The sequence below is a fragment of the Papio anubis genome, chromosome 1 (assembly GCF_008728515.1).
Source record: "Papio anubis isolate 15944 chromosome 1, Panubis1.0, whole genome shotgun sequence".
In the NCBI taxonomy this organism is placed as follows: Eukaryota; Metazoa; Chordata; class Mammalia; order Primates; family Cercopithecidae; genus Papio; species Papio anubis.
Window position 1 is genome coordinate 85,269,225 of NC_044976.1, and position 22,675 is coordinate 85,291,899.

Below are 22,675 nucleotides of genomic sequence, written 5' to 3' on the forward strand. Positions count from 1 at the left end.
AAATGCTATGAAAAGGAATTTCTTTGAATGAGTCTATTATTTCTATAGCATGAAACACTTTGTAAATCCATCTTTTCTTTATAAAATTGTATATTTTTATTTAAAAAAAAAACATGCCCAGTGTCTTCTGCTGCCCTTTTTTTTTTACTTATTCTCTTGAAAACCATGGCACTGGGCTGGGTGTGGTGGCTCATACTTGTAATACCAGCACTACGGGAGGCCAAAGCCAGAGGACCCCTTGAGGCCAGAAGTTCCAGTCCAGCCTGGGCAGCATGGTGAGACTCTGTCTCTACCAGAAATCAAAAATGTGTGTTGTAGTCCTAGCTACTTGAGAGGCTGAGGTGGGAGGATCTTTGAGGCTGGGTTTTCAAGGATACATGAGCTATGATCACACCACTGTGTTCCAGCCTGGGCAACAGAGAGAAACCTTGTCTCAAAAAAAAAAAAAAAAAAAGAAAAGAAAAGAAAAGAAAAACCATGGCATCATAATCTGGTTTGGTATAAATGATTTTGTGTTTCATATTTACTTTACTTTTATTACATCAAATTTCTTAAAAGGAAGAATATTAGTGCAATTCTTGTCAGGCTAATAATTATACCTACATGATGGATGTTAACCCCATACTAAAGCTTAATCTTTTTCTTTGTTTATATCATCAGACAGTGTATACACTAGTAGTCAAAGCCACACAAATTGAGGGTGATTGGCAAGTGGCAAATTGTCATTTGTCAAGGAAGACCTCCCAAATAAAAGAATTTGACTTTCAGAGGCACACACAAAGGAGTGAGAAGATTTGCACCAGTAGTTGTATATTGTAAGGCTGACATGTCTTTGATTAACTTGAGATATTTTGTATTATATTGTCTTGGCAGCCTTAAGGCATACTACATATTTGTAATGTCATATCCTAAAGTAATGACTGTTGTGACATTTACTGAGACAGAATTATGATTCCTGGTCATCTGAGCATATGGAAGACCATCTAATAAAATATCAAGTCTTGTCCTTAAAATAAAGATACTCACTTAATACCTAAGCAGCTTTTCAAATAGGAAAGGCCTTTTTACCTCAAGCCCAAGAGAAATCGAGGCAGTGTCAAATTTATCAGGTCTTCTTTCTATTCTACTATTTGGTAATGCTTTTATGGCTAATTACTTGAGAGAAATGAGTACATTAGCTGAAGATAACACTTTGTTTTTCAGAGATGCAGAAATATAAAGATACAGAGAACATGAGAAGTTCAAAAGTAACTGAAGGAAAGTTTGGGTCATTGATTTTGTGGTTTCAATACAGTCATGTACCACATAAGGATGTTTTAATCAACAAACAACTGCATATACAGTGGTGGTCCCATAAAATTATAGTAGAGCTAAAAAATTCCTATCTCCTAATGACATCATACCTGTCATAACTTGTAGTGCAACACATGATCTTTTCTATGCCTAGATACACAAATAACCCTTGTGTTACAATTGCCTAAATTTAGTACAGTAACATGCTGTATAGGTTTGTAGCCTATAAGCAGTAGGCTATAGCATCTATTAATAGATTTGTGTTCACACAATGATGAAATCACTGAATAAAGGCGGTTTTCAGAACATCTGTCTGTCATTAGGAGACACATAAGTGTACACAAATAAAATCTGATAAAAATCTTAGGGAACCCTAAATATTTGTAAGTTTTAAGTGAATTTTAAGAATGTATCATGTATCATGCATGTTTTAATGGCTTAAATATTGGGCAATGTCTCAGAGACAAATTCAGATATATCTGTGCTAGGCAAGTTTTACTCAAAAAGGGAATACTCATGAGAAATTTTTAAAGAGGCAGTTTTCTATTTAATAAGTCTGGAATACCAATTTTGAAATCCTTAGTAGTCCTTTTTCTTGAATCCTCATATCCATATATGGCCACAAAGTAGACTCTCTGTATTTGAATAGACTAGCATCTAACTTATCAGATGATACTGTGGTTAAGCATGTAGTAAGTTTGTGGTTGTATAATTTGGCATGTTGCAGAAGATCTGAACATTGAGAATATGTAGTTCATAATTACATTCCAACTGAATAATTACATATATATAATAATAGAAATGGAATTTTAAAAATTAAGAATATAATATATTGATAATGGTAAAATAGATGCAGGACTGTATCTCAGTCCCTTTTGTCTAAAAGGAGAAGTATTTTATTTGAAAAATACTGATTCCTGATTCCTAAGGATTTTTACTTGTGAACCTTTTTTTTTTATTATTTTTTTTTTGAGACAGGCCCTCACTTTGTCACCCAGGCTGGAGTGCAGTGGCGTGATCGTGGCTCACTGCAGCCTCTACCTGGACCCAAGCGATCCTCCCACCTCGGCACCCCAAGTAGCTGGGATTACAGGCACGTGCCACCACACCTGGTTAATTTTTTTGTAGAGATGGGGTTTTGCCATGTTGCCCAGGCTGGTCTCGAACTCTTGAGTTTAAGCAACCTGCCTGCCTCGGCCCCCTAAAATGCTAGGATTATAGGCGTGAACCACTGTCCCCAGCTGCGAATCTTTATTCTTATTTACTTTTCAATTATTTTTCATTGTAATAAAATATACATAAAACTTGTCATTTGAAACAATTTTTTAGTGTATTTTGTTCATTAACATTATGTTCATAGAGTTGTGCAACCATTATCACTATTTACAGAACTTCATCATCATGTCAAACTCAAACTCTATACCCGTTAAACAATAACTTGCCATTTTCTCCTTCCCCCAGCCCCTGGGTAACCACTGTTCTCTCTCTCTCTCTCTCTGTGAATTTGACTATTCCAGGTACCTCATGTAAATAGAGTCATATTAGCACTGGATTTTGTATTCATATTGTTGTGTCCTTTTTCACTTAACATAATGTCTTCAATGTTTATTCATGTTATATAGCATGTGTGGAATTTCATTTTTAAGGCTGAGTACTATTACATTGAATGTATACACATTTTGTTAATCCATTCATCCCTTCATGGACACTTGGATTGCTTCTACCCTTTGGCTTTTTGTGACTAGTGCTGCCATGAACCTGGGTGTACAAATATCTGTTTGAGTGCCTACCTTTACTTCTTCTGACTGTAGACCCAGAAGTGGAATTGCTCAGTCATATGGTAATTCTATCTTTCTCTTTTTAAGGAATTATCATACCATTTTCCATGGCAGCTGCATAGTTTTACATTTCCACCAGTAATGCACAAGGATTCCAGTTAATTCACATCCTTGCTAACTAACACTTGTTATTTTCTTTCTTTTTTTAGTAGCCACCCTAAAGGGCATGAAGTATATTCTTATTTGTTTTTACTTCTGCATAAGATTACCCTGTCTTCACTGGATATACTATTTCTTCTTTGGAAAATCTTGCTCAATATAAAAGACAAATTACTTAGATAAGGTATGGTGAGAAAAAATGTATTTGTTGCATTAAGGAAGAATTATCTCTAACAAGAGAATTGCTAAATAAGTTCATTCAAAAATTGTGTATTGAATGCCTGCTCACTCTTATGTCGGGCAATGTGCTAAGCATTGAGTATACAGTGATAAATAAGAATCATGGCCCCTGCTTTGAGGGAACTTGCATTGTAGTGAGAGAGACGTATGATAAATTAATGAATACAAAATTAAAATATAACTGTCATGAAATGTATCTGACATTGTGCCTTCAAAGACAATGTATACAATATGCGGTGAAAATAGTAATATTAAATAAATAATATATATTGCAAAACTGTATATATACCAACTATAGCCTCATTTTAAAAAATGCTGTGAAAGGAAACAATGTCAAGAAAATGCTAGCAGTGGTTCTAGGATGATCCAATTCATTGATTTTTTTTTTTTCTTAACTAAAATTTCTTTGGTGTGCATATATTGTTAATTTAGAAATAGCAAATAATTACATAAAAAATGAATAAGTAATTTAGGGATGATGTTTAATTTGACTTTCCTGTTGCCAGTGGTGACCGAAAAGTGCTAAGTATTATTGAACATTTTACCTTAATTATGCCAAGTAAGTCCAGGGCTTATTGTGATTTATACCAAGTAAATCCAAGGCTTTTTATGATTGAATGTAAATTTTAGCTCTAGGAAGGTAGTTCTTATTTTTGGTCAGTTTGCAATACTATTAGGATATCATGGACAAAATGGAAAGTATGATTTTAAAAATTGCTCAGTATTAACAAAATTGTCATTTTTGTAAAAAAGAAAAGAAATAGTGGAAAATTCACTATAGTTAGTTCTTTCTGGCTAAAAAGTGTGTAATATATGAGTATATAAAATATGTATTAGTCTGTTTTCACACTGCTATAAAAATACCTGAGACTGGATAATGTATAAAGGAAAGAGGTTTAACTGACTCAGTTCTGCATGGTTAGGGAGGCCTCAGGAAAGTTAGAATCATGGTGGAAGGCAAAGGGGGAGCAAGGCATGGTCTTACGAGGCAGCAGGAGAGGGGTGGGGAACTACCGCTTTTTAACCATCAGATCATGTGAGAACTCACTATCATGAGAACAGCATGGGGGAACCCACTCCCATGATCCAGTCACCTCCCTTGCTCCCTCAACCTGTGGGGATTATGGGTCCCTCCCTCGACACATGGGAATTACAATTTGAGATGAGATTTGGGTTGGGATACAAAGCCAAACCATATCATTCCACCCCAGGCCCCTCCCAAATCTCCTGTCCTCATATTTCAAAACACAATCATACCTTCCCAACAGTCCCCCTAAGTCTTAACTCATTCTAACATTAACCCAAAAGTCCAATTCCAAAGTCTCATCTGAGACAAGTCCCTTCCACCTATGATCTTATAAAATGACAAACAAGCCAGTTACTTCCAAGATACAGTGGGGGTACAGGCATTGGGTAAAATGTTCCCATTGCAACTTGGAGAAATTGGCCAAAACAAAGGGGCCATAGGCCCCATGCAAGTCAGAAACCCGGCTGGGCAGTCATTAAATCTTAAAGCTCCAAAATCCCTTTGACTCCATGTTTCACCTCCAGGGCACACTGATGTAAGGGATAGGCTCCCACGGCCTTGGGCATTCTGCCCTTGTGACTCTGCAGGGTATAGCCCTTGTGACTGCTTTCCTGGGCTGGCACTGAGTGCCTGCAGTGTTTCCAGGTACCCAGTGCAAGCTGTTGGTGGACCTACCTTTCTGCGGTGGCCCTCTTCTCATAGCTCAACTAGGCAGTGCCCCAGTGGGGACTCCCTGTGGAGGCTCCAACCCCACATTTCCTTTCCACACTGTCCTAGCAGAGGTTCTCCATGAGGGCTCTGCCCCTGCAGCACACTTCTGCTTGACCATCCAAGTGTTTCCATACAAGCTCTGAAATCTAGGCAGAGGTTCCCAAACCTCAGCTGTTGTCTTCTGTGCACCCACAGGCCCAGCACCACATGGAAGCTGCCAGTGCTTAGGGACATGCACCCTCTGAAGCAATGGCCTAAGCTGTACCTTGGCCCCTTTTAGCCACAGCTGGAGCTGGAGCAGCTGGAATGCAGGGTGCTCTCCTGGGGCTGCACAGAGCAGCAGAGGCCCAGCTGATGATACCATTGTTCCTTCCTTGGCCTCTGGGCCTATGATGGGAGGGGCTGCCATGAAGATCTCTGACGGGCTCTAGAGACATTTTCCCCATTGTCTTGGCTATTAAATTTGGCTCCTTGTTACTTACGCACATTTCTGCAGCTGGCTTGAATTCCTCCCCAGAAAATGACTTTTTCTTTTCTACCATATGGTCAGGCTACAGATTTTCCAAACCTTTATACTCTGCTTCCCTTTTAAACATAAGTTCCAATTTCAGTTTCTTTGTGAACACATATGACTGAACGCTTTCAGAAAAAGCCATGTTACCTCTTGAATGCTTTGCTGCTTAGAAATTTATTCTGCCAGATAACCTAAATCATCTCTCTGAAGTTCAAAGTTCTACAGATCTCTAGGGCAGAGGAAAATGCCGCCAGTCTCTTTGCTAAAGCATAGCAAGAGGGATCTTTGCTCTAATATTCAATAAATTATTTGTCTCCATCTGAGACCACCTCAGCCTGGACTCCATTTTCCAAATCACTATCAGCCTTTTGGTCAAAGCCATTCAACAAGTCTCTAGGAGGTTCCAAACTTTCCCTCTTCCTGTCTTTTCCTGAGCCCTCCAAACTGTCCCAGTCTCTGTCTGTTACCCAGTTCCAACATGACTTCCACATTTTCAGGAAGCGAAAATTATTTCACTTTCACATGATCTTTATAGCCCTACTCCTGGTAACAATTTTCTGTATTAGTCTGTTTTTACACTGCTGTAAAGAATACCTGAGACTGGGTAATTAATAAAGGAAAGAGGATTAATTATCTCACAGTTCTCTCTCCACATGGTGGGGGAGATCTCAGGAAAATTAAAATCATTCCAGAAGGTGAAGGGGAAACAAGGCATGTCTTACATGGTGGAAGGAGAGAGAGCGCAGGGAAACTGCCACTTTTTAACTATCAGATCTTGCGAGAACTCACTCGCTATCATGAGAACAGCATGGGAGAAATCACCCTTATGATCCAGTCACCTCCCTCCCTCGACATGCGATTACAGGCCCCTCCCTCAGCACATGGGGATTACAATTTGAGATGAGATTTGGGTGGGGACACAAAGCCAAATCATATTAAAATAGTACTTAATTATGAATAACTATTATTGTGAATTGATGTTAAAATCTGATTAGAAGAGTGCATCTTAGCACAGCAATATGGTATATTGCCTAGTAATAGAATAATGCTTCAAGGAGGAGCTCTGGAGAGGGGACAGGGTTCTTCTTAAAAAAAAAAAAAAATTTGGCCAGGCATGGCACGGTGGCTCACACCTGTAATCCCCACCCTTTGGGAGGCCGAGGCGGGTGGATCACAAGGTCAGGAGTTCGAGACCAGCCTGGCCAAGATGGTGAAACCCTGACTTTACTAAAAATACAAAAATTAGCTGGGCACGGTAGCGGGCACCTCTAATCCCAGCTACATGGGATGCTGAGGCAGGACAATCGCTTGAATCCAGGAGGCAAAGGTTGCAGTGAGCTGAGATTGCACCATTGTACTCTAGCCTGGACGACACAGCAAGGCTCTGTCTCCAAAAAAAAAAATAATAATAATTCAACTGAGTAATAACCGTTTATTAGATGCCTGATATTTATCACACATTGCATGAGGCATTAGCATGTAGTATTTAGCATGTAACCTTGTAAAAAGTAGGTAGTATAGATGAGAAAATTGAAGCCCAGGAGAGTCAGTTAATTTTTCCAGAGTCACAAATTAATATGTATATTTGAGGTAAAAAGCAGTTATTAAGAGACAGCCTGAAGGTAATTTCCAATAAGCCCTAGAAATGGATGTTTTCATAGGATTCTGATGTCGTATTCAAAATTACTAGCTACATAGTAATCTAACCTGCCCAGTTTACAAGATAACTAGCTTGGAATTCATTTAGTTTCCTCAACACTTTCCAGGAGGAAGCTTTTCTGAAGAAGCAATCCCTGCATCAAAGTGAGAGAAAATGGAGGTCAGCTGACTAATTAGGGTCTGGATATATAAGAATTCAATAAAAGGAAGGAAAATTAGATATTGTTTAAGATATGCTGAGCTTAATTGTGTTTTCTTATGGGATTTAAGTAGCTTCTGGTGAGTTAAATGTTTAAAAGAAATGTAATGTTGAATGTGGTGGTTCGTGCCTGTAATCCCAGCACTTTGGGAGGCCAGAGGTGGGCAGATCACCTGAGGTCAGGAGTTCGAGACCAGTTTGGCCAAGACAGTGAAACACCATCTCTACTAAAATAAAAAATTAGCTGGGTGTGGTGGCGTGCACCTGCAATCCCAGCTACTAGGGAGGCTGAGGCGGGAGAATCACTTGATCCCGAGAGGCAGAGATTGCAGTGAGTCCAGATCATGCCACTGCACTCCAGCCTGGGTAACAAGAAAAAATCTGTGTCTCAAAAAAAAAAAAAAAAAAAAAAGAAAAGAAAAAGTTATGCCATTTCTTACAGATAGAAGTTGAGTCTAATTGGATAGAAGAATTATTCATTAAAAAGTATCCTGTTAGCATTTATAGGAAATTAAAAAGATATATCAGACTCCCATAGTACCCTAAATGTTTATATCCAGTTATTCTGCTTTGGCTGGGTGCGGTAACTCACGCCTGTAATCCCAGCACTTTGGGAGGCTGAGGCAGGCAGATGATGAGGTCAGGAGATCAAGACCCATCCTAGCTAACACGGTGAAACCCCGTCTCTACTAAAAATGCAAAAAAGTATCCGGGCATGGTGGCGGGCACCTGTAGTCCCAGCTACTCAGGAGGCTGAGGCAGGAGAATGGTGTGAACCCGGGAAGTGGAGCTTGCAGTGAGCTGAGATTGCGCCACTGCACTGCAGCCTGGGAGACAGCCAGACTCTGTCTCAAAAAAAAAAAAGAATATGTACATTTCTAACAGAATAATCCCGATTTCAATCTTGGTATACATTTAAAATTGATTTTCGGAATGCATTTGAGGTTAAATTTCCTCAAAAAATAACAACAACCTATGTTGTTTGCTTGAAAAATACCTGGCAGGAACATAAATGGCAATCTTACTCTCGTTAGTTTAGAGATTTTATCTGTAAGAAAAAATTTTCAAAGACCAAAGCTTCTAAGCCTTTTATGATATTTTACTACATGCTTGTTCCCCCTTACTGTACTTTAATTCATGGTGCTTAAAATTTTAATCTACAGCAATCAGCCAAAGAAACCAACAATTTCTGTTCAACTAGAAGGTAGGAATTGACACCTGTGTTTTTGTTTTTTGAAAAAACACAAATTATTCTTCTTTTATAAAATCACCTAAATTGTATGAGCTTTGCTTGACGTGTTAATGTGATCATTATTACCTGTTAGTAATGGACTAATGAGCTTGGCCTCTTTTTTTTTTTTTTTTTGAAAAATAAAATATTTCTCTCACATTTTCCAGAACAGCCCCAATTTGTTACAATCAGGATTATTTTATCTGCTGTATTTGCTAAGTATTGTTTTACTTTCCTTCTTAGTTTATTAAAAGTGATTTCCTTAAGTATGTGATTTAAGGTTTATCAGTGGGTTTTATTTTCAAGTAACTTCTTATATAAATATTTATCAATGTAAATTTATAACAGAAAAGGTATTTTCTGGACTGTGTTTGTTACAGTTACCCTAGTTATACTTTGTCAGCTTCAGGGCTGCGTTAAGTTAGGTTGGTGTCTTACTGCTTGAAAATTGTTCTTTCTAAACACCCTATTACCCAGCCAGTCTTCTGATTCGCTCACTTGTAGTAAGCAGAATAGTCCCCCTGCCTGCAAGATGTCTGTGTCCTAATCCCTGGAATTTGTGGATATGTTAATGTATGTGCCAAAGGAGAATTAAAATAACAAATGACATTAAGATTGTTAATTAGGTATCTTTAAAATAAGATTATTTTGGATTATTTACATTGTCCAATGTTAATCACTAGGATCCTTAAATTGTGGAAGAGGGAACCAAAAGTGCTATTTGAGAAAGACTTTATTGGCCATTGCTGGTGTTGAAGATGGAGAAGTGGGAAGCATGAACAAAGGAATGAGGGCAACATCTACAAGCTGGTTAAGGCAAGAAAATGGATTCTCCCCCTAAAAACTCCAGAATGAAACAGCCCTGCTGACACCTTGATTTCTGCCTAGTGGGACTAATTTTAGTTTTTTTACCTCCAGAACAGTAACATAATAAATTTATGTTCCTTTAAGCCACCAAATTATGGTAATTCTTTATGACAGTCATAGAAAAATAATACAGCACCTAACTGCCATGACCTTTGCATTTTGTCACTCACCATAGACCTGGGTAGATACTCCCTGTTCTGCCTGGGACTGCTTTTTTCCCCTCCCTGATTTCAGGGCTACTGTTACACGCTTTCCTCCACTATTAAGTGGCATGATCTTAACTCACTGCAACCTCCACCTCCCAGGTTCAAGTGATTCTCCTGCCTCAGCCCTCCGAGTAGCTGGAATTACAGGCGCCTGCCGCCATGCCTGGCTAATTTTTATATTTTAGTAGAGACAGGGTTTTACCATGTTGGCCAGGCTGGTCTCGAACTCCCGACCTCGTGATTCGTGTGCCTCGGGCTCCCAAAGTGCTGGGATTACAGGCATGAGCCACCATATCCGGCCCTACCCAGGGTTCTTATTTGCAGACAAGAGAATCTACGGTAGCTAGTTTCAGCAAGGTATTAAAGCATAGAGAATTGTTAGGAGGGCTAAAGAAGCAGGTTGAGCTTCCAGGAAAGTCTTTCAAAACCATAATGCAGAATCAGCCTAAGGAGCTGATAATAATACTTTCTTCTGAAAGTCACAGAGTCAGGTAGCTCCTACCTCATGTCCAGATCATTCTGGAGATCTGGCTGCAGATTATCTTGCCTCTTCCTTGACCTAAGTCTTCTGTGGTCCACACTGCAATTATCTGGCCCTGCCATTACCTTTCTGATCTTATCTCCTGTTAGTCTCTCTTATTCACTTTGTTCTAGGAACATCATTGTCTTGCTGCTTACAAGTCAAATGGCCCTGTAGCAGGGACATGCTTGTAATCATGGCACTTAAAATTTTAATCTATAGCAACCATCCAAAGAAACCAGCCATTTCTATTCAACTAGAAGGTAGGAATTGACACCAGATAAAATAATCCTGATTGTAAGAAATTGGGGCTGTTTTGGAAAATCTTCCTTTTTACCTTTTTTGTCTGTGACCACTGGATCACCATTCATTTTTTCAATTACAATTCATATGTCCAGGATGAGAGAGACTCACTGTCCATGCTGATCCAAATAAAGGTTGCTAGTCTCTCTCACCTCAGCTCTACTTGCAGTGGGGATGAAGATCTGTGGGAAAATGAAAGGGTTTTCTTTTTCAGTTACATCAAGAAGATGGAAAGTAAGATTTTTTAAAAATAGCCTTTTCTAAACTTTCTGATGACTGGTGGAGATGGTGGAGCCATCATTTGCTCAAACAAGGAAAGATGTAGCAAAGGGAAGACTTGTTATGTAAATTTAAGCCACCGATCAGTGATAAGAGTTTCACTACTCAGGCCTCCCTTTCTTTCTGGCGTAGAGGCAGACACCTTTAAAAATGGAGATTTCCTTTATAGATGTAGATTTCCTTTATAAACATGTTTCAAAATAGCCAGCTAAAAGACAAAGGTGATTTTAGAGACAAATTTAGTTCAGTAGACAGTCTTTGTAACTTAGCTGTGTTTTTTTTTTTATTTTTTGAGACAGAGTCTCGCTCTGTCCCCCAGGCTGGAGTGCAGTAGCTTGATCCTGGCTCACTGCAAGCTCCGCCTCCCGAATTTTCGCCATTCTACTGCCTCAGCCTCCCGAGTAGCTGGGACTACAGGTGCGCGCCACCTCGCCCGGCTAGTTTTTTCCTTTTTCGTATTTTTTAATAGAGACGGGGTTTCACCGTGTTAGCCAGGATGGTCTCGATCTGCTGACCTCGTGATCCGCCCGTCTCGGCCTCCCAAAGTGCTGGGATTACAGGCTTGAGCCACCGCGCCCTGCCAACTTAGCTGTGGTTTTTTAACTAAAATGACTGAGCTTGGGGCTAGACCCATTAACGAATAGGGCAAAGAAAGTATTCTCTCTGCCTGGACTCCACATGGATAGCTCTTATAAAGAATCTGCAAGCCTATTTTACCTGAGGGCTTACCTTCTATTAACAAACATTTTATCCACCTTTATTTTCACATTCAGGGCAGTATAGTAATTTAGCCACAAGGTTTGCAGATTCAACTTTTTAAAATCAACTAGTTGCTTAAGCTTTTTATTTGCCTTTTATAAAGGGGCTTTCAAAAGAAGCAATAAAAATATTGCAGTATTTTTAGAAGCTTCTGCACATCAATAGCCATCCTTGGGTCAGCCAAATTCAGGAGAACTTATTTATTTATTAATATACTTTAAGTTCTGGGATATATGTGCAGAACATGCAGGTTTGTTACATAGGTATATACGTGCCATGGTGGTTTTCTGCACCCATCAACCCGTCATCTACATTAGGTGTTTCTCCTAATGCTATCCCTCACCTAGCACACTAGCCTCCAACAGGCCCCCGTGTGTGATGTTCCCCTCCACATGTCCATGTGTTCTCATTGTTCAACTCCTCCTTATTAGTGAGAACATGTGGTGTTTGGTTTTCTGTTTTTGTGTTAGTTTGCTGAGAATGATGGTTTCCCGCTTCATCCATGTCCCTGCAAAGGACATGGACTTACCCTTTTTATGGCTGCATAGTATTCCATGGTGTATGTGCCACAGTTTCTTTATCTAGTCTGTCATTGATGGGCATTTGGGTTGGTTCCAAGTCTTTGCTATTGTGAACAGTGCCACAGTAAACATATGTATGCGTGTGTCTTTATAGTAGAATGAAATATAATCCTTTGGGTATATACCCAGTAATGGGATGGCTGGGTCAAATGATATTTCTGGTTCTAGATCCTTGAGGAATTGCCACACGATCTTCCATAATGGTTGAACTAATTTACACTCCCATCAGCAGTGTGAAAGCGTTCCTATTTAGGAGAACTTATTTTTAAATGCAGTTCTTAAAATCCAATGTTGTTTATTTGGAACATTCCACAGTAATTTAAGATTGTTGTTTGTATGATTTTGCCTTTTTTTGTGTGAGCATTTGCTGCTTCTGGAGCCTAAAGCTTCTGTGTGTAAATGTAGATTTAGCTGGAAGGTAGAGTACCCCGTTCTTCAGAAATTAAGCATCATGGCCAGGCGCGGTGGCTCAAGCCTGTAATCCCAGCACTTTGGGAGGCCGAGACTGGCGGATCACGAGGTCAAGAGATCGAGACCATCCTGGCTAACATGGTGAAACCCCGTCTCTACTAAAAAATACAAAAAAAACTAGCCAGGCGAGGTGGCGGGCGCCTGTAGTCCCAGCTACTCGGGAGGCTGAGGCAGGAGAATGGCGTGAACCCGGGAGGCGGAGCTTTCAGTGAGCTGAGATCCGGCCACTGCACTCCAGCCCAGGCGACAGAGCGAGACTCCGTCTCAAAAAAAAAAAAAAAAAAAAAAGAAATTAAGCATCACATTTTTACATCGAATCTTGGTTTTGCCTCTCAGATTTCCTTGATCAGCTTAGCCAATGATTTTTCCTACCTAACCTTGCAAGAAAAAGAATCAAAGAATAAATAAATCCCTGTGAATTTTCAAAAGCTACAGTTTACACCCCCTGTAGTATTGCCAGTTTTTGTTTGACTCAGTCAGATATTTAAGGCCTCTAGCCAGATTCAATCCAGATAATTATTGGACCCTGTCCAGTTTCTTTTTTTTCTTTTTTTTGAGACGGAGTCTTGCTTTTATTGCCAAGCCTGGAGTGCAGTGGCACGATCTCGGCTCATCGCAACCTCCACCTCCCAGGTTTGAGCGATTCTCCTGCCTCAGCCTCCCAAGTAGGTGGGATTACAGGCGTATGCCATCATGCCTGGCTAATTTTGTTTTTTTTTTTTTTTTTTTTTTAGTAGAGATGGGGTTTCTCCATGTAGGTCAGGCTGGTCTCAAACTTCCGACCTCGGGGGATCCGCCTGCCCGGGCCTCCCAAAGTGCTGGGATTACAGGCCTGAGTGCCCAGTCGGACCCTGTCCATTTTCTGTTGTGACTTCTGAACCAAGTTCAGATAAAAAATTTGCTCAAACCTGTATAGCTCAAAACCACAAAATCTTGGATTCTGAAGCTCCACTGAGAGAACTTACCCACAGTCTCTGGTTGTTGTGAGAGAGGAATGGACAGAATGGGCCCAGTGGGTACTTCTCTTGGTCACTGGCTGATCTTGGGGCTTGCTAGATGCTCCACTTCATGCCCCACTCTGATGCCATCTGTTACAAAAAAAAAAAGACTTTAGATGAATTTAACAGAGTTTAATTGAGCAAAGAATGATTTGCAAATCCGGTAGCCCCCCTGAAACATGATAGGTTCAGAGTGACTCTAGAGTTCCCACGTGGTCAGATAATATTTAAGGACAGAGAAAGGAAAATGCGTACAGAAAACAGAAGTGAGATATAGGAACTGCTGTATTGGTTACAGGTTGGTGTTTGCCTTATATGAACAGGGATTGAATAGTTAGCCTCCTGTGATTGGCTGAAGCCTTGTAATTGGTACAGTAGTAGGTTATAATGTATTTACACATCTACTTAGGTTATAGTTCACTATATCCAGATACCTTTAGGCTGAACCTAAAATATGTGAGGAGGCAGCTTCAGGCTATACTTAATTTAACGACATAAAGAGCTTATATTTGAGTTAAACATACTAAGCTTATATCTCAAGTGTGCCACTTCCTTTGGTAAGAAGCTTAAACTTTCCAAGGCTCTGTTTTCTCATCTGCAAAATGGAGATAAGACTTGTGCCTCACAGAGTTGCTGTGAGGATTAAATGAGAAAATGTAAGCTTAGCATAGTTTGGCCCTTTACTACTCACATTAACGTATCAATAGAAGAGGATAAAGTATGTACAAAATAATCTTTCTAAGAAAGAAGACACATTTTAGTAATCAGAACAATTAAATATACTTTAAGCCAGGGGTCCCCAACCCCAGGAACCGGGCTGCACAGCAGGAGGTGAGTGGCATTACCGCCTGAGCTCTGCCTCCTGTCAGATCAGGGGCAGTGTTAGATTCTCATAGGAGCATTAACCCTATTGTGAACTGCGCATCTAAGGGATCTAGGTTGCACTCTTTAAGAAAATCTAATCTGAGGTAGAACAGTTTCATCCTGAAACCACTCCCCCCATCCCCCATTCTCCCACTCCCCCACCCTTGTTCTGTGAAAAAATTGTCTTTCTCGAAACTGGTCCTGCTGATTGAAGCCTTAAAAAGAATAGGTTTTAACATTCTCATCTTGCATAACTCATGCACTGAAAATCTGGGTTACTTGGAGTTTTGTAAAACTTTAATTTTCTGTTTCTTTTTTTCTTTTTTGAGATGGAGTTTCGCTTTTGCTGCCCAGAGGCATGGAGTGCAATGGCACAATCTCGGCTCACCTCAATCTCCACCTCCTGGGTCCAAGAGATTCTCCTGTCTCAGCCTCCTGAGTAGCTGGGAATACAGGCATGCACCACCATGCCTGGCTAATTTTGTATTTTAAGTAGAGATGGGGTTTCTCCATGTTGGTGAGGCTGATCTCGAACTCCTGACCTCAGGTGATCTGCCCACCTTAGCCTCCCAAATTGCTGGGATTACAGGCGTGAGCCACGGCGGCTGGCAAGTTTTTTGTTTATATACTGTATAGGGGAAGAAAAATATCTTTTTCTTTTACCAGTCTTAGATTCATTGGCTGGGGCCCTTTACAAGACAGATGCACAAGACAAAACCATACAAATTTATTTAATTTAAGTTTTTTTTTGTTTTTTTTTTTTTGAGATGGAGTCTCTCTCTGTCGCCCAGGCTGGAGTGCAGTGGCGCAATCTCAGCTCACTGCAAGATCTGCCTCCCGGGTTCACGCCATTCTCCTGCCTCAGCCTCCCAAGTAGCTGGGACTACAGGCGCCCACAACCACGCCTGGCTAATTTTTGTATTTTTAGTAGAGATGGGGTTTCACCGTGTTAGCCAGGATGATCTCGATCTCCTGACCTCATGATCCGCCCGCCTCAGCCTCCCAAAGTGCTGGGATTACAGGCATGAGCCACCGCGCCTGGCTTATTTAGGTTTTGTTTTGTTAAGTTTTGTTTGACACAGGAGCCTTCATAAGGAAATGAAGACCTGAAGTAGCTGAACTTGACTGTTTTTATTCTAGTTTTGATGAAGGGGATTGTAGAAGAATTGAATAAGATAAAAAGTATGAGCTAAGTGTAATAAACCGGGGGAAACTTAGCAAGGCCTGTTTTTTCACTTTCTTCTTGGGGTCTGTGTCTATGTTCCTTTCCTCCCAGTGTAGGGAGGGTACCTCTCACAGAAGAGTCTTATGACTGGCATCAAGGGAAGGTCACCAAGTCTTTCCTGTACCTGCTGTTTCTCAAATTCCTTCATCTTAAAGTATTCAGCATGCCAGGTACTGTATTTTGGGGTAGCGTGTCCCAAACCCTCAACAACTGACTTTCATTTCAAAAGCTTTTAAATCCCCTGTGATAAAAGGTGCAGTTTGTAATGTATGCAACCATACTTAGAAATCTAAAAACTGGTAATAGGATTTGGCAGGGGGGTACCCCTATATTGATTACATATGTTTATCTAGTACTTTGATCAAAATTGTTTCCTTTTGAAAAATATAGCAGTGTTGACTTTGGTGGTGGTGGTGGGGGGTTGTTCCTACTTACATGTCTGCTGAAGCATACTATTTTAAGGTTTTGTTTTCTTTATTTATAGATAATTTAAATGCGGACCAGTTACCCTCTCCTTAGAGGCTTTATAAGTGCATTCTTATCAGTAAGATATATATTTACTATATGACTCAGCTAGATTCTATATAGATCATGTCCTTGTATCATTACCAGTACCATATAAAAATGCTATATGGATATATAGGGGAGAAAACATAATTTATTTTGTTTCCTTTTTTGGATTGTTAGTTGAGACATTCTCTTGAAAACAAAAGCCAGATTAACAAAAGAAAAAAGTTTATTAAAGTTTGCTGTACCCATCACTTGGGGGAGGCCTCAGTTCAAAAGTGTGTCTCTTTCAAGGCAGTGGCGTGGGCGACTTGCTTAAATAGTATCTTAACAAAAAGCCAGAAATTCTATATAGTGACAAGACAAAAAAGATTCCTCTTCAGGCTTCCAAAAGGTGGGGTAATATGGGAACACAGATTTACTACTGCTGTCTCTGAGCTGATAAGCAGTGTTGCAAAGGGGGCCTAGCTTTAGGTGAGAAAGGCAGCGAGGAGGGGCTGGCAAAGTGTGCCCTTTTTTAAAACTTTTAACTTGAACTAAAATCCCCAGTATTTTAGAGAGGAAAATTTTGTTTTCCTCCAGATACTTAACAGTTTATAAATGTAGTGTTCTAAGAAGTCTGTTAAAGAAACACCTTAATCCTGCTTCCGTGTGAATTATATTACCTATGAAGCATCATTGTACATTTATGTAAATTCACATTTGCTAAATCACACCGAGGGAAAGCTTAATATAATCATTTCATCATTATATAATCCATTAAGTGTGATTGCATTTCCTCCTGATGCAATTTGATAAACTTGTGTTTGTATAGGTACAAGATAATGTTCCACAGATAATGCAGTTTTTTATACATTTTATTTTCAGTGCTCTTTAGTGGGTGTATGTGTATGCTATGTAGAGAAATTAGATGAAGTTTCTCTTAACTTCATTATGGGCAACAAAATTCCTTGGCTTTGTTACAGTTTACTAGGCCCCGTAGTTAAAACACCTCTGAGTATAGGCCAGTTGTAGAATACAAAAGTACTTGTGATAAGAGCTGTAATATGAGATTGAAATTTGTTACACAAAGAGGTTACTGTCCTTTTTTTGAGGATTCAGTTTCTTTAAAACAAATTAATAGTGACTGTTTCGGGATAGTATAAAGTACAGTTTAATTTTTAACAGTGAAAGAGGCTTTGTAGTGGGGTCTCAGTGGTTAAGTCCAATTGTGGGACAAGTAAAAATGTTTAAGGGTCTTTTTATTACAGAATGAAAGCTATATTGTTTCTTAAGGAATTTAATGAACTAAAAAACGTATTTGCTTAACACTCTGATTGGTAGTACGTCAACCAAATATCTTCATTTAACAGAAAGTACATACTTTTGTTAAATAATGAAGTTTTCTGGAAATCTGTTAACTAAGGATACTTAGAATAGGAATGTGAATATTTCAAATTTCGAATCATCCTTTTCTTATGACAAAACTCTTTTTGTAGCATTACACTGCTTTAGAATAAAGTTCATTAATGCTTGCATAAGAGATACTGTATGTGTCAAGAATAAAAAGTTGGAACTTGATAAAGTTACAGGATTTTTTTCTTCCTTTCCCAACTCTACTGTTTTGTCATTGCTCTTGGAGATGGAAGAGTCTAAACCTGCATGTCTATTTAAGTGTTGAATTTCTTGTTTCTCAATTGGGAAATGAAAGCAAAAATCTACCCTTGATTTTATAATTGACCTATTTGTTTTCAAAAGTATGCACATAAATGTCAAAATTTAAATCTAATGTAAACTATTCACCCTAAGCATTAACCTATCTATGTAAAAATAGTTACCCATATTGCAGGTTTAATTACCTTGGTGTTTAAGAGCCCTGATGAATATTAATCTGTTTACCAGGATATGATCTGGAATTATTTTCACTCTGTGCTATTAGAAAGCTCTTAAAAACACCAACATTATGTTTTATTTCTCTCACTACATAGCAATTCCTGGGCAACATAGAGGTGACATCAAGAGTAAGAGAGAAAGGGGATTAGATGTCGCCACTGGGATTGAGGTGTTAGAAATAGTACGTTTGTTTAAAGAAAGGAAATGAAAATTTTTTTCTTTTTTCTATGCATAAGAAATGAAATTTTGTGGGGTGGGGGAGGAGATCTCTGGTTTGTGATCTTCTTTACTGATTTAATGCATTCTTTCAATATCTATTGGAAGTTATACTATGTCAGTAACTGGTAGATAAATTCTGGGGTTACATACCAAACAAGAGAGACAAGCTTCTGCTTTCTTCGGAGCTTATGTTCTCTTTAGGGATAGCAAAAAAAATAATAATAAGTAAACACGACAATTTCATTGACTAGTAAGTGCTATGCAGGAAACAATAGAGGGTAGAGAGATAAAGGATGATTGGTGGAGTGATTTTAGATTTAGTGCTCTGATAAGGTCTCTCTGAAAAGGTGATAATTAAGATGATGAGAAAGTACCAAGTGGTGGCTGGTTTCTTAAAATGAGGTATTAAATTACCTAGATCAACATATTGGATAAAATATGTAATATTTAAATGCTTTAAACTCTTAAGCTCCAAAATGATACCATTTTTTTAATGATAGCCTGTAACTAGGTGGGGACAGTAGAGAAGGATGGTTTAATGCTGAGCAGAAAAGGAAAACAAAATAGAAAGAGATTTTTAAAAGAAGTACCAAAGGCTGGGTACAGTGGCTCATGCCTGTAATCCCAGCACTTTGGGAGGCTGAGGCGGGCGGATCACTTGAGGTTGGGATTTCGAGACCAGCCTGACCAACATGGAAAAATCCTGTCTCTACTAAAAATACAAAATTAGCTGGGCTTGGTGGCGCGTCCCAGTAATCCCAACTACTCGGGAGGCTGAGGCAAGAGAATCGCTTGAACCCGGGAGGCAGAGGTTGTGGTGAGTTGAGATTGTGCCATTGCACTCCAGCCTGGGCAACAAGAGTGAAACTCCGTCTCAAAAAATAAAAATAGCAACAAGTAGCAGAAATATGGCCATAGACTACCTTTCGTAAGTGTTTGTGTTGCAGGTACATGTAGCCCATCTTGACTGGAGATGGTCCAATCCCTACTGTCTCCCAAAGCAAATGTAAGCCTCTACAGATGAAACATATTATCCTAGACCTCAGTGAACCCCTACAATTACATTTTCCAGCAAGTAGTCAAAGATAAAGCATACGAAGAAACAGACAACTGAAGGAGAACCAGCAAGAAGAGACAGCAGAATTGGAATTCCATAGCCTTGACATATTAAAAATATTAGATACATATTTAAAATAACTATGCTTATGAATTACAATACATATGACGATATCTCCAAGGAAATCACAAAAAGCAGCATAGCAGATTTGAAAAGGAACCAGACAAAACTTTTGGAAATGAAAACCCTAGTAACTGAAATTTAGTAAGCCTGATTCTGTGTTGAGTACTTTGTATCAAATGAATTATCCTACTGAAACCTTATAAACGTTAGACCATATATATATACAACAGCTATTTGAATGCCTTGGAGAGCAACCGGTGTAAGTTCGACTTGAGGGTCTGTGATTCTTGAGATAAGAGAAGCTCGTGAAGTGATCTCCATATTTATTCTGGTCTTTTCCTTGAGGGAATTTTCTAATTCTCAGTGCCAGATGGAGATCAAGCAAAAAGTAGTTTTGCATGGCTAAGGAGCCTAGAGAGGCTGGTAATGGAGGCCTAATCATGGGGCTTGGGGGTGGGAGGAGAACTGCAGACAACTGAATTTTCTGGACATAATATCTGCATATAAGTTCTCCTTTAATTTTGGTAGTTTAATCACTACCAGACCCAGAGCAGGATTTCTGGCAACCCATCTGATAACAGTGACTTTGAGGCTTAAGAGCTGAGCAAAAATTTGAGCAACTTTGAAATACAGATCAAGAGTTCAAATCCATAAAAAACTAGTAAGTGGTACACTGAAGCCGTTATCAAAAAGTATATCTTTTACGATATATTCACCTGTGTAAATTGTGTTCTTAAAAGCTAAGGATGAAAGAGAATTTGTTTGAAGAAATACAGTAATAGGCTAAGGTCTGTGATCTTTATCTTATAAACATATGGAGGAGTAAGGCTGTGTCCCAAATGCAAATACTGCTTGAGGTATTTGAGATTAAACTAAGAAAATACAGTAGTCCCTCCTTATCCATGAGGAATATGTTCTAAGACCCCCCGGCAGATGCCTGAAACCACAGGTAGTACTGGACTCTATGTGTAGTGTCACTTAATCTGATAAAAGTGACTGTGTGGGTGGGGAGGAAAGGGTAGCATATACAGCATGAAGGCACTGGCAGAGGAACAATAATGTCCTGAGTGGGACAGGGTGGTTTAAGATTTCATCACACTACTCACAATAGTGTGCAATTTAAAACTTTTGAATTGTTTATTTCTGGAATTTTTCACTTAATATTTTCAGACTGTGGTTGACTGTGAATAATTAAAACCATGGGTCGTGAAACTGCTGATGAAGGAGGCCTACTGTATTACACCTTCGATCATAATTGTCCACCATCTGAATGAAGCAATATATGATTCTTACTAACTTTTCACTTGCTGTACCAGATTGCTACAGAAGGTAAGACCTACTTAGAGGTCAAGGATATCCTTGTGTTGGTCCATACCTAATTCTTTAAGTCTATTCTTTGTTTTTATCTTGCTAAGGGTTTCCAATATATCTTTGTTCTTATATATAACCAGCTTTTAAATGCTTAGAAAAATTTGATGTAAGTACTACAATGTCCTCAGGAATGACCAGCACAGTTAATGCATGACCAAATACATTCAACATCCACAGGAACATATAGCACTCAGGAGCATGTTTTTAATAGGTCAGTGAATTTTCTATAGAGCTACTGCTGAGAATCATTTTTTAGAGTAATATGCTTGTCTCAAATATGCTTGTCTAAGTCAATAAGTCCATTTCACTAGAAAGTTTACAGGCAGTAAATAAAGTAATACACTGAACGAATTTTTATTGTCTCAAGTGACACAATGTCTCTAGTTTTCTTACTGTTCACAGCAGTTTTACTACAGAAGCACAACAGTCATTCCTGTTCTCTTAGTGGAATTATTCGTGGCTTTTAATAAGGTAGATTTTATTAGGTTTCAAGATCTTGAATTTTTTTAGGCTTCTGTTTCCGTACACACATATTCACATTTAATATGGCTTTCTAAAGTACCTTTAGATCAGAATTCATCTTTACTTTTGCTGTGTTTAAAGCATTTTCTATTGAACTTTTCAGTGAAATTCACTCAATGTAATATTTTTCCACTTTCCCAAAATCTAATTTAATATTAAAGCTGATTTACAGAAATTCATCTAAAACTTTGCTACTCAAACTGTGGTTCATGGACTAGCAATCTTTGGCTATCACATGGGAGCTTATTACCCATGCAGAATGCTCCTCCTTCCCCATGCCGTCGCTTACTGACTCATAATCTGCATTTTAATAAGCTCAGGTGATTCATATACACATTTAAGTTTGAGAAGCATAGATCTACAGATCTAAAAGTTTATTTACTAGTGCTTATACTTAATTTAGTTAACCCTCAAAGGGAAAGAGCACTGTGTTTTAGAAAATGTATACCACAGCATGAAAGATCAAGGTATATTAAAAGGTTTCTAGGAATATCCTAGAGGCTGATGTAATCTGTTCTTTTTGGAAAACAATAATTTTTCTTTTCTTTTTTCTTTTTCTTTTTTCTTTTTTTTTTTTTGAGATGGAGTTTCGCTTTTGTTGCCCAGGCTAGAGTGCAATGGCGTGATCTCGGCTCACCGCAATCTCCGCCTTCCAGGTTCAAGCGATTCTCCTGCCTCAGCCTACCGAGTAGCTGGGATTACAGGCATGCACCACCACGCCGGCTAATTTTGTATTTTTAGTCAAGACAGGGTTTCTCCATGTTGGTCAGGCTGGTCTCGAACTCCCAACCTCAGGTGAATTCACCCTCCTCGGCCTCCCAAAGTGCTGGGATTACAGGCATGAGCCACTGCACCTGGCCTTTTATTTTCTTCTTAGTGGTTTTACCATGTCATTTGTTATATGCCTTTCTGTTTATCTATTAATAATCTAGTTACACATCTTCAGTTTCAGCTCTTTTCTGTAGACTTTTGAAACCAGTGTTTGTTCTCTCTCCCATTTGACTTAATTTCTATATCTGACATTTTCCATATCCAAAAAGAATATATCGTCATTCTTTTCAAATTATGCTTTTTCCCGCAACTTACTTTTGTTAATCATACTAGGTTTTAGGCCTAGTAA

At 39.0% G+C, this 22,675-nt stretch overlaps 1 protein-coding gene across 3 annotated transcripts in view; it reads left to right on the forward strand.

Annotated features, from left to right (window-relative positions):
• HS2ST1 (heparan sulfate 2-O-sulfotransferase 1) overlaps positions 1–22,675 on the forward strand; it is a 201,763-nt gene that overhangs the window by 62,056 nt on the left and 117,032 nt on the right. Inside the window, exon 2 of one of the 3 annotated variants that reach the window (XM_009212248.4) lies at positions 20,833–20,991. The exons of the other annotated variants lie outside the window; for them this stretch is intronic. The gene's annotated coding sequence lies outside the window, so the exon portion shown is untranslated. The remainder of the gene's footprint in view (positions 1–20,832; positions 20,992–22,675) is intronic. 3 annotated transcript variants of the gene reach the window in all.